Consider the following 12,083-nt stretch of genomic DNA (forward strand, 5'->3'; position numbering starts at 1 on the left):
ATGCATTGAACACAATATATGAATAGAATATCAGGTTACTTTCTTAATTTGTCAGCTGTAGCCTTACTCGAAAGACAACTGTGAAACAACTATTAGCAGCTTGCACTATGCCACCTCATCACTAGCATAATCACCCATCAACCTAAATAAAATACAGTAGCCTGTGCCAAATGAGATCTAGTGTGGCACCAAGCAACCAACTATGCTTCCACTGCTAACTTGGGTTAGCATGAGGATCAGCAGATCCACACACCTATTGTAATACACTGCCACTGAGACAACCCAAACAGATATCAACCCCACTTGAGTTTGGACAATGATTGCAAGACCCACCCCCATATGGGCCGTATTCATATGGAAAATCGTCCACATATTCTACACTTCGCTTCCTAATTGATCCCGGACTTCTCAACTGACATCCATCAGAAAGCCTCACCATGTAGGGAAATGCACACCTTTAGACACGTTCTGCACCAGTGCGCAAAGCAAACAAGAAATTAGTGAACATGCACTAATAAATATTGTTACATTTCATTACAATACATTACACTGCTCCTAAAAAAATATCCCAGATGTGGCAGAACAAGGGAACTATTGTCCCAGTGTAGGTCTGCCACTAACCAATAATATAATCAAAAAGCTGGTTGTTGCACAATTGAATGAGGATCTGGTGTTATTGCATGTTACAGATAGCTGTTTTGTAGATGTAGTGAAGGGGGAAGCAGTACTGTAATCCTTTTTGGAACTTTCATTGGAATTCAATATTGGTCTTCTGTAAGCAAAATGTAGGAGGGTTTGAGGACAGCTCTCTCGCATGGTTTACATCCTTCATGGAAATTAGTACACAAAGACCCTGATTCTGAGTCAGGAAGAGCAAAATTACCACATGAATATTTGCTCTGCTTGATTCAGAGTGGGTAGATTTTTTCAACACCCAGTTTTTCCAAATGTGGAAGAACTATGCCTGATTTTTCCAGCCAGTAACTGCAGCCGGAATAATCAAATGAGGCTTTAGCAGCAGCAGGAGCCAAACCTCATTCTCTTTGCTAGAAGAAACCTTCAACTTAACCCTTCCCCAGTTCCTTCCCTTACCCCACCTCAACCCACCAACAGATCCCCACAAATATTTACCATCTGCTCAGAGCATGTGGTTTTACTACCAAAAACTACACTGTAATTCCCCACTCCAGGGGGATTTACTCATAATTGTACAGTAATCATGCAAAGTTACTGCACAATAACAGTAATTACATGATTGTATCACCACCCCAATTCCTACCATGAAACGTGTAATGAGGCTTATTATGGGAAAATGTACCCTTCTTTGTCTGTCAGCTTCCATGTTATATGCGGTGTTCCACAAGGTTCTCCACTCTTCTCAGTCTTGTTTAATATTTATCCCAGACCGCAGATGAACATCTTTGAATACCACCATTCCCCTTCCACTCTCACACTGATGGCAAAGAGGTAATTGTGTGAGTATCTGAAATTACAGTGTCTTACCAGATTGCCTCAGGGTGGTGATGTTTTTGGCTGAGCAAGGGCTACCTTGAGCTTATTGGAAGAACAAAAGAAGTGGTTCTGGTATGGATAAATAATAGTCGGGCCCAGCAGGTGTCACTGGGGGATTGTCAGTTGAAAATGTTTGGATTGGGTATAACCCTTAAGTGACATATTAGCATCCTGTGGTCATTTTGGAAGAAAGACTCTGTTGAAAAACAGGTAAAAGCAGGAGTGAAAAGTCTTCTTACATCATCTGTCCTGTTATATTAAAGTTGTCAACTGTATCCCTCTAAAGCTAGGACCTCAAAGCTATAATCTCTCACATATTGATTCTTGTAAAGCTCTTTATTAAGCTGCCTCTAAAATGCTAACTGATCAGCTTTGTAGGATTCAAAATCTAGCAAATATGTGACTAGGAAGTATGATCATGTGTTGGAGGCCAGAAGAGCTGTACATTGGTTGGTAGTGCAGGCTGCAATTTGTAGATGCTTCCATAACATTTCCCATAAATATCTGACAGAAAAGGTGAGGCTTTATGTTCCCCAAAGATCTCTTGAGTGCAAGTATGAAGAACTAGAAGCATGCACACATTTGAAGGTAAAATGTAGGGCCAAAAGACGCAAGGGTTCAGTGGGTTCTGTCATGTGGAATAAACTTCCAAGGTCTATAGGAAAGTCCACCTCAATGAAAACCTTTAGAAGTAGATTAAAACAATTCTTATTGTAATGTTCTTGCCTTGATCTGTGTGGCAGTAGGAGGTCAGTTTGGCAGTGGAATAGAGACAACTTAGGGAGTTATTTAGAGTTTGATGGGCAGGGTACTCTGCCACAAACATGATGAAGCACCCTGTCTGCCAAAGTATCTAGAGTTGGACAGACCTTTTTGGCTCTGGCAGCAGAAAACTAACACCAATGGCTCAAATGGGATGGGGCTGTTGGTGCACGTTTATCAGACTGCCCACCCCACTTAGAGCAGAAGGTTTGATGTACTTTTTTTCTGTTAAAATCATCAGTTAAAGGCTTCCAGTCACAAACCCACTCCCTCGGGGAAAACTCTTGGTTGTCAGGATCATTAGTATTTTCTTTTACAGAAACAAAGTTTGATTTGGGAGTTTGTTTTTGTAAAGTAAAGAAGTTTGCAGAATAGCCACATGAAAGATGATGGCCGCTTAGTAAACTTTATGGTGGTCATTACAACCCTGGCGGTCGGTGTTAAAGCGGCGGTAAGACCGCCAACAGGCCGGCGGTAAAAAGTTTGCAATTACGATCGTGGCAGAAACCGCCAACAAAGACAGCCACCTTAACACTCAGACCGCCACGGCTGTACAAACAAACAGCTTGGCGGTCACCGCCAACAGACAGGTGGGAGACAATGTACCGCCCACACTATTATGACAGGCCAATCTGCCACCTTTTCCGGGGTGGATTCACCGTGGATAAAAACACAGCGGAAACAGAAATCCCAAAGGGGAAAACGCTCACCTCTACACACCCCACGAGGAACGAGGACGCCATGGACCCGGAACTCCAAATTCTACCTGCTATAGTCTTCCTGCTCCTCTACCAGGAGCAAGAACGCCGGCGGCGAAGACCACGGTGAGTACTGCACTTACGACACAGGGGAGGGGGAGGCAAAAAACAGGGACACACACACGCAACACCCCCACCCTCACCCACTACAACACACATGCTAATGCATATCAGTACATCACAGTTACACCCCCAAAATCCCCCGGAAGAATGCAAAGACAATAGAAAATGAGTGTAACCATTGTAATATATTAAAAGCAAGTAGGCAGAAATATATATATACACCATGTAAATAATATATACCAAGCCCAGTAGTCCAGGTAGTGCTCTAAGAAAGTCCGTGGAACACTGGGACCACACGGTATGGGCGAGGCCCACACAAGATCCCCGACCATGACGGAGAGAACACTGCAGGGGCATCAGACAGCAACTAAACAGGCACCTCGGGGGAAGGGAAAGGGGGGGGGGCACCTCAGCCGGATGAGTGCACAACGCCAAATCCACGAGGGGGCCACATGCCCACTGTTCCATCCTGGGGAGTGCAAAGCCACAGTCTCTCAAGTCTCACAAGTGGGTGGTTTGCCCACTGTTCAATCCTGGGGAGTGCAAAGCCACAGTCTCTCAAGTCTATACAGTGGATGGGTTGCCCACTGTTCCATCCTGGGGAGTGCAAAGCCACAGTCTCACAAGTGGATAACAGTCTCCACTGGTTCAGGAGGGGGCATGGTGCCCAGAGTGCTTCATCCTGCTAAGGACAGCAGTAGTGGATTCTTTTCTCCACAGGTTCTGGAGGAGGCATGGTGCCCAGGGTGCTTCATCCTGCTAAGGACAGAGGTAGTGGATGACAGTCTCCACTGGTTCTGGAAGGGGCATGGTGCCCAGAGTGCTTCACCCTGCTAAGGACAGAGGCAGGGATGTGGAATTCCTATCACCCGACACCCGGGACATCTTGTTTGGGGTCAAGGGCAACAAGTTTTTATGTTTACTTTGTCCTTGGGACAAGTAGGCCCAACCCTCTGCAGCACAAACCCTTTGGCTGCCTGTTTACAGAGAGTGGAACTCTCTGCAGTTGAAGTAATGTGTTTCCAAAAGATAATGCAGTTCGAACTTGTATTTATGGTTCATTATTTGAAAGCCTTCATTATTAGGGTGAGTGCTGTAAATAAATGTTTTAAGGTCACACTTCACTACTGACGTTGGTTCCAGTACAAAAAAAAAAAACGTGTATACACATGTTTGAAAAGTTTAGGGTATGAGGCTAAGTATAATGCTCCCAGAATGCTCTCTGATTAGATGCAAATAAAGTGTCATTTAGTAAAAAGTTTTGATGCATGCTAGTATTTCCCAAAAATATTTCTAATGGAAAATCAGTGTAACCATTTTCAACACGATTATGGGAAGCATGAAAATAAACAAACACTGACAAAGCCAACTGATCTGACATATTTTTATAAGTCTTTTAGTTTCATCAATGCGTGTCTTGTTTTGACATGGCTTTTGTAACACTTTATTGTTGTGGGAGCTACCAGGCCCTCAACATTGTAACAAACACTGGCAAAAAAAAAAAAAAACGTTTTTTAACTCTAAAAGCACACGTTGCCACCAGTGGCATAACAAAGGCCCGCAGCTGCCCTCCAGGGGGGCCCTTCAGCACAGCACCTGCCCTGAGTGAGTCTGGAGAGGGGGCTCCTCCATGCTCTTTGCAAAGGAGCACCCTCCAGTTTTGTTACGTCACTGATTGCCACTGTAGTTCCTGACACTGAACAAAAATACTTTGTGTGCCACTATGCTCCTTGTGGAAGAGCAGAATGCGATCACTCACAGTAAACCCAGCCGAAAGAGAGAGAAATAGAAGTTTAATAAAAACAAAATGTCTTTGTTAACACCAGACCTAATTAGGGACCAAGACCCACATGTAGGTAGCTTTTTGCATGTCGCAAACAGCGACTTTCGCTGTTTGCGACGTGCAAAAAGCACATTGCGATGCACAAACCCAGTTTTGCGATTCGGTAACCTGGTTACCGAATCACAAAACGGGTTTGCGATTCGCAATTAGGAAGGGGTGTTCCCTTCCTAATTGCGACTCGCAGTGCAATATAGGATTGTTTTGCGAACGCGGGCGCAAACCAATCGCAGTTTGCACCCATTTCAAATGGGTGCTAACACTTTCACAAAGGGAAGGGGTCCCCCTGGGACCCCTTCCCCATTGTGAATGGCACTGTAAACATTTTTTCAGAGCAGGCAGTGGTCCAAATGAAACGAAAACGTTTCATTTTTCGTTTTTGTAATGCATCTCGTTTTCCTTTAAGGAAAACGGGCTGCATTACAAAAAAAAAAAAACTGCTTTATTGAAAAGCATTCACAGACATGGTGGTCTGCTGTCTCCAGCAGGCCACCATCCTTGTGAGGCCGCCATTCGCACCTCATGATTATTCATGAGGTGGGCATTTGCGAAGCCCTTGCGAATCACAGATGGTGTCAGGGACACGATCCTACATTCGGATTTGCAACTCGCAATTTGCGGGTCGCAAATCTGAACCTACCTACATGTGGCCCCAAATTCTTAAAGAAAGTCACAAAAGTGCACCCATGGTATATGTCGTACCCCTATAAAAGATTTGTGAACTGTATTTTAGCATGGGTAAATTTGCATGTGTAGATTTGCTCATGTGAAAATCTATTGAGCATTTGCAAGTTCATTTTCCCTCCAGCCACTTTCTTCCCAACCCTGGAAGAAGTTCTAATTCTGAAATTGTCAGGAGTAAATGTCCAACCTTTCTTATTATGGGAAAATATTAGAGAGAAGCTGGTGAAAATCTTTAAAACATGCAGGTTAGTAAGTTTGCAGACTCAAAGGCATTCCAGCCCTGGAACTATTGCTTACTGCTTCCTCCAGCCCCAGTATGCAGGTCTGCAGAAAGGTGGAAAAATAAGGAAATTGCTACAGTAGGGATTGAAACTGCAAGTATTCAAGCCCTACTATGGTAGTAGCCCTGGCATAATCAGAGAGGCTATTGTCAGAGCTCTTACATAATGAGATTGCTGCCATAATTTGGCGCCACACTACATGGCACCAAAGGGACAAGTAGATCTTTTTACAGGACAAGTAGATTTGAGAAGCAACCTGTCCCGTGGACAAGTAAATATTTTAATAAATTCCACACCCCTGCAGAGGTAGTGGATGACAGTCTCCACTGGTTCTGGAGGGGGCATGGTGCCCAGAGTGCTTCATCCTGCTAAGGACAGAGGTAGTTGATGACAGTATCCACTGGTTCTGGAGGGGGAATGGTGCCCAGAGTGCATCATTCACCCCGTGACCGACTCAGTTGCATCAGTGCCCTTGCCGCTCATGGGCCAGCGGTTCTTGAGTTGGCGGTGTCCTGTTCAGCGGTGCTTGAGACGGCGGTGCCCTGTTCAGCGGTGCTTGAGTTGGCGGTGCCCTGTTCAGCAGTGCTTGAGACAGCGGTGCCCTGTTCAGCGGTGCTTGAGACGGCGGTGCCCTGTTCAGCGGTGCTTGAGTTGGCGGTGCCCTGTTCAGCGGTGCTTGAGACGGCGGTGCCCTGTTCAGCGGTGCTTGAGACGGCGGTGCCCTGTTCAGCGGTGCTTGAGTTGGCGGTGCCCTGTTCAGCTGTGCTTGAGATGGCGGTCTCCATTGCAGGGTCTCAGTTGCTGGCGGTCCTTCATGGCCCAGCAGGGCTTGTGCTGGCGGTCCTTCATGGCCCAGCAGGGCTTTTGCTGGCGGTCCTTCATGGCCCAGCGGGGCTTTTGCTGGCGGTCATTCATGGCCCAGCTGGGCTGGTGCTGGCCTCCTGGGCAGGTGGGCTGGTGCTGGCGGTGGCCTCCTGGGCAGGTGGGCTGGTGCTGGTGGTGGCCTCCTGGGCAGCTGGGCTGGTGCTGGCGGTGGCCTCCTGGGCAGCTGGGCTGGCGGTGGCCTCCTGGGCAGCTGGGCTGGTGCTGGCGGTGGCCTCCTGGGCAGCTGGGCTGGTGATGGAGGTGGCCTCCTGGGCATCGGGGATGATGGCGGTCTTCTCCGCCGTGCTGCTCTTCCCAGACTTGCCGCGTTTCTTGTGGCCCTTCCCCACCTTGGAAGGTGTCACAGCTGACTCCACACTCCCACTGGGGCCCCTGGGAGCGGCTTTGGTGGCTGGAGTCTTCCCCCTCTCCCGCGGGGCACTGGCCAACTTCTGATGCTTTACAGGTGGGGACTGTCTGTGCTGTGGCCCGTGCCTCACTGGCTGCCCTGGTGGCCGGTGCACTCCAGATTCCGGTGACTACAGGCACCACTGGTCCCTGAGATGTTGTGGCTGAGGTGCTAATTCGGGACCTAGGAGACGGACGGGGTGGGGGAGGTGTGGGAAAGGGGTCAAGGGTGGACAGGAAAAGTTTTTGGGGGACACTGGGACGGGTAGCTGGCGGGGTTTGGGAGTGGAGGAAGAGGTGGTGGTTGTAGGAGGTGTACGTTTGGTGACTTTGGGTGACGCTTGATGCTTTTCTCCACTGGTTCTGGAGGGGGCATGGTGCCCAGAGTGCTTCTTCCTGCTAAGGACAGAGGTAGTGGATGACAGTCTCCACTGGTTCTGGAGGGGGCGTGGTGCCCAGAGTGCTTCATCCTGCTAAGGACAGAGGTAGTGGATGCTTTTCTCCACTGGTTCTGGAGGGGGCATGGTGCCCAGAGTGCTTCATCCAGCTAAGGACAGAGGTAGTGGATGCATTTTTCCACTGGTTCTGGAGGGGGCATGGTGCCCAGAGTGCTTCATCCTGCTAAGGACATAGGTAGTGGATGACAGTCTCCACTGGTTCTGGAGCGGGCATGGTGCCCAGAGTGCATCATTCACCCCGTGACGGACTCAGTTGCGTCAGTGCCCTTGCCGCTCATGGGCCAGCGGTGCTTGAGTTGGTGGTGGCCTGTTCAGCGGTGCTTGAGACGGCGGTGCCCTGTTCAGCGGTGCTTGAGTTGGCGGTGCCCTGTTCAGCGGTGCTTGAGACGGCGGTGCCCTGTTCAGCAGTGCTTGAGTTGGCAGTGCCCTGTTCAGCGGTGCTTGAGACGGCGGTGCCCTGTTCAGCGGTGCTTGAGTTGGCGGTGCCCTGTTCAGCGGTGCTTGAGACGGCGGTGCCCTGTTCAGCGGTGCTTGAGACGGCGGTGCCCTGTTCAGCGGTGCTTGAGTTGGCGGTGCCCTGTTCAGCGGTGCTTGAGATGGCGGTTTCCATTGCAGGGTCTCAGCTGCTGGCGGTCCTTCATGGCCCAGCGGGGCTTGTGCTGGCGGTCCTTCATGGCCCAGCGGGGCTTTTGCTGGCGGTCATTCATGGCCCAGCTGGGCTGGTGCTGGCGGTGGCCTCCTGGGCAGGTGGGCTGGTGCTGGCGGTGGCCTCCTGGGCAGGTGGGCTGGTGCTGGCGGTGGCCTCCTGGGCAGCTGGGCTGGTGCTGGCGGTGGCCTCCTAGGCAGCTGGGCTGGTGCTGGCGGTGGCCTCCTGGGCAGCTGGGCTGGTGCTGGCGGTGGCCTCCTGGGCAGCTGGGCTGGTGCTGGAGGTGGCCTCCTGGGCATCGGGGATGATGGCGGTCTTCTCCGCCGTGCAGCTCTTCCCAGACTTGCCGGGTGTCTTGTGGCCCTTCCCCACCTTGGAAGGTGTCACAGCCGACTCCACACTCCCACCGCGGCCCCTGGGAGCGGCTTTGGTGGTTGGAGTCTTCCCCCTCTCCCGCCGGGCACTGGCCAACTTCTGATGCTTTACGTTTGGTGACTTTGGGTGAAGGTGCATGCGCTGGAGGCTGTGGTGAGGTGGATGGCTGTTGGGTGGGTGTGTGCCTGCGTTTGTGTATCTTGGGAGGGGGCGTCACAGACACACTGGGAGAGGACACAGGGGACGTGTGAATGGTAGTGGGGTTGGTGACTGCACGTGAGCGGGGTGTGGTGGTGGGTGTGCTGGAGAGGGATGTAGTGGCTGTAGCGGTAGTGCATGCAGGTGTGAGTGTAGACGAGACTGGGAGGGAGGAGGGAGACGATGAGGAGTGGGACACAGTGGAGGCAGTGGATGCTGGTGTGTCTGCATGTGTGTGATGCTTGCGTGAGTGCCTGTGGGATGTGTGGTGCTTATGTTTGCCAGAGCTTCCCTTGTGTGTTGAGGTGTGTGCATGCTGGTCTGTAGGTGTGCTTGGGATAGGCTGAGGTACAGGGGATTGGGTCTGGATGCAGGAAGTTGGAGGGGGAGGCCAGAGACGGGGACAATGGCTGCCATCAGTGCTGAGGCCAGAGTCTGAAAAGCTCGCTGAAGGGCCGCCTGACCAGAATGAATGCCCTCCAGGAATGCATTGGTCTGTTGCAACTGCCTCTCTACACCCTGGATGGCATTCAAAATGGTAGACTGCCCAACAGTGAGGGACCTGAGGAGGTCAATGGCCTCCTCACTGAGGGCAGCAGGGGTGACTGGGGCAGGGCCTGAGGTGCCTGGGGCGAAGGTGATGCCCACCCTCCTGGGCACAGGGCAAAGGATGAGGGGCTCCAGGGAGGGCGGTGCTGGTAGGGGGGGTGGCGGCTGTACCTATAGATGCAGGGGGCACAGATGTTGCTGCCACCACAAGGGAGCTCCCATCAGAGGACGAGTCCGTGTGGCTGGTGTCATTTCCTGTCCCCACCGTGGAGCTCCCCTCGCCCTCCGTCCCACTGGTGAACTCTGAGTCCGTAGTCTCGCCCTCCAGGGCCATGTGGGATGCAGCTCCCTCGTGCTCCGGTGCCACTGCTCCTCCGCCTGATGATGCTAATGCACACAAGAACAGGGAGGCCACAAAAATGGGGGAGACGACAGAAAAAAAACATGTTGAGTGCATGCATTACCACTACCGTTGGCGGACACGACAGACACAGAAGCCCCCTGCACTATGCCGCGCTCTTGGGCTCCACTGTTCAATTCCTGGGAAATGGCCTACAAGGCTATGGACGACATCTGCACACATAGAAGACACAGGGGCATGACTAGGTGTACTTGCCACTCTACAGAGGTGGTGTGGGGTGCCACGTGGCCTGTCTTACGGAGGGGCCTTGCCTACGGAACTCGCCCTGGCCTAGGGAAACCCACAGCCCACCTCCCCCACCCAGACACCTCCACTGCACGCAAAGTCAGCAGAATGAGAGTGTACTCACCCCCTTGTGTCTGCTGTGATTCCCTCAAGCGCCCATCCAACTCCGGGTAGGCCACCGCCAGGATCCTGAACATCAGGGGGTCATGGTGCGGCGGGCACCCCTCCCACGTTGGGGGGCCATCCCCTACTGCGCCTCCGCTGTCTTCTTGCTCCAGCGGTGAATGTCCTCCCATCTTTTCCGGCAGTGGGTGCTCCGTCTGTGATAGACCCCCAGGGTCCGGACGTCCTTGGCGATGGCACGCCAAATATCCTTTTTCTGGTGGGCGCTGACCTACATGAAATGTACAGGGTAAAAAGAGAAGTTATTACCAAGTGCACCGTCACACTGATTGGCCCCCATCGCTACCCTTGCCATGTGGCACATGCATTCACTGTCTTTCATGCACACAGCACTCTCCCCCCTTCCTTCTTACATCCAGCCCTCTCCACACAGGCATAGCCCATACAACATGCTCCCTGTGTACTTACCTGTTTGTCTGGAGGACCGTAGAGTAGCATGTACTGGGGGAGGACCCCATCCACGAGTTTCTCCAACTCCTCTGATGTGAAGGCAGGGGCCCTTTCCCCAGACACTCGAGCCATTGTCTCTTCCAGACCGAGGTCACAGCAGCACTTGCAGTGTTGGTCCTTTCCTGCCGAAGATCAGGTATCGAGTGATTGAACAGATAGAAAATGGCGGTCACGTCCGCGGCGGTGCATACCGTCACCGCCGGCGTACATCTTCATTGGCACCTGGGACCCATTGGGTCCAATGTTAACCAATGCAGCATTGCGCCGCGGTCTTAGACCGCCTACCGCGACAGTGTACAACGCCAGCGCAGTTACCTCACATCCCATTGTCCCACTTTAGAGGTCAGGCAGTTGCCATTTCAAGGTCCCACATGGCTTAATTTTTAACTGCGTCACACATACCTAGGCCTTGCCTCAACACACATACAGGCCACTTTTCGGATTATGATTCGTGTACTGTGTAAGCTATGTGTACGTACCTCTAAGTTGTTTGACTCTGTGCTCGCTGTTGTCCTTCATAGGCACTGTCCGCTGGGACATGTGAGGAGATGGCGGCATTCTCCGGTGTACCGACCGTTGGTGAACCTGTCAACAATGGAGGAGCGACATGTGATTATCACATACAGGCTTGACCATCAAATCAAATCATGAACATTTATAAAGCGCGCTACTCACCCGTGCGGGTCTCAAGGCGCTAGGGGAAAGGGGGGGTTACTGCTGCTCGAATAGCCAGGTTTTTAGGAGTCTCCGGAAAGCGGAGTGGTCCTGGGTGGTCCTGAGGCTGGTGGGGAGGGAGTTCCAGGTCTTGGCCTCCTGGAAGGAGAAAGATCTCCCACCCGCCGTGGAGCTGCGGATGCGAGGGACGGCAGCGAGTGCGAGACCAGAGGAACGGAGGAGGCGGGTGGGGACGTAGAAGCTGAGGCGTCGGTTGAGGTATTCCACAATCCAGGAACTGTGTACCCAGTTGGAGCCAGAACTGATGTCAGCAACCCGCCATCGCACAGGAATCCCCCCTCAAGTGGAGGTGCTGTCAGTGCTCCATTTCCTTGCAAGTGGGTCTTTTCAAACAACATTGGCCATTGCATCAGGGATTTCCCAGCCTATGTTTTCCAACGTATTGTCCAGAGTGTTGTCTGCCCTTCTGAAACACATGCGGAGCTCCATTGTTTTTCCTCAGGTGGAGGATTTGCCTCCAGTGAAAGGTGATTTCTATGCCCTGGGACACATCCCCAACATCATAGGTGCCATTTAGGAGTGAACAGGTGTACAGAAACCGGAAGAGTTATCATTCCATGAATGTACAGATGGTATGTTTGGCAGACCAGTACATCTCCCATGTGAATGCCATGTTCCCTGGCTCAGTGCTTGACGCCTACATCCTGCGGAATAGCAGCATCCCTTATGTG

Source organism: Pleurodeles waltl, chromosome 1_2 (assembly GCF_031143425.1).
Source record: "Pleurodeles waltl isolate 20211129_DDA chromosome 1_2, aPleWal1.hap1.20221129, whole genome shotgun sequence".
NCBI classification, from domain to species: Eukaryota; Metazoa; Chordata; class Amphibia; order Caudata; family Salamandridae; genus Pleurodeles; species Pleurodeles waltl.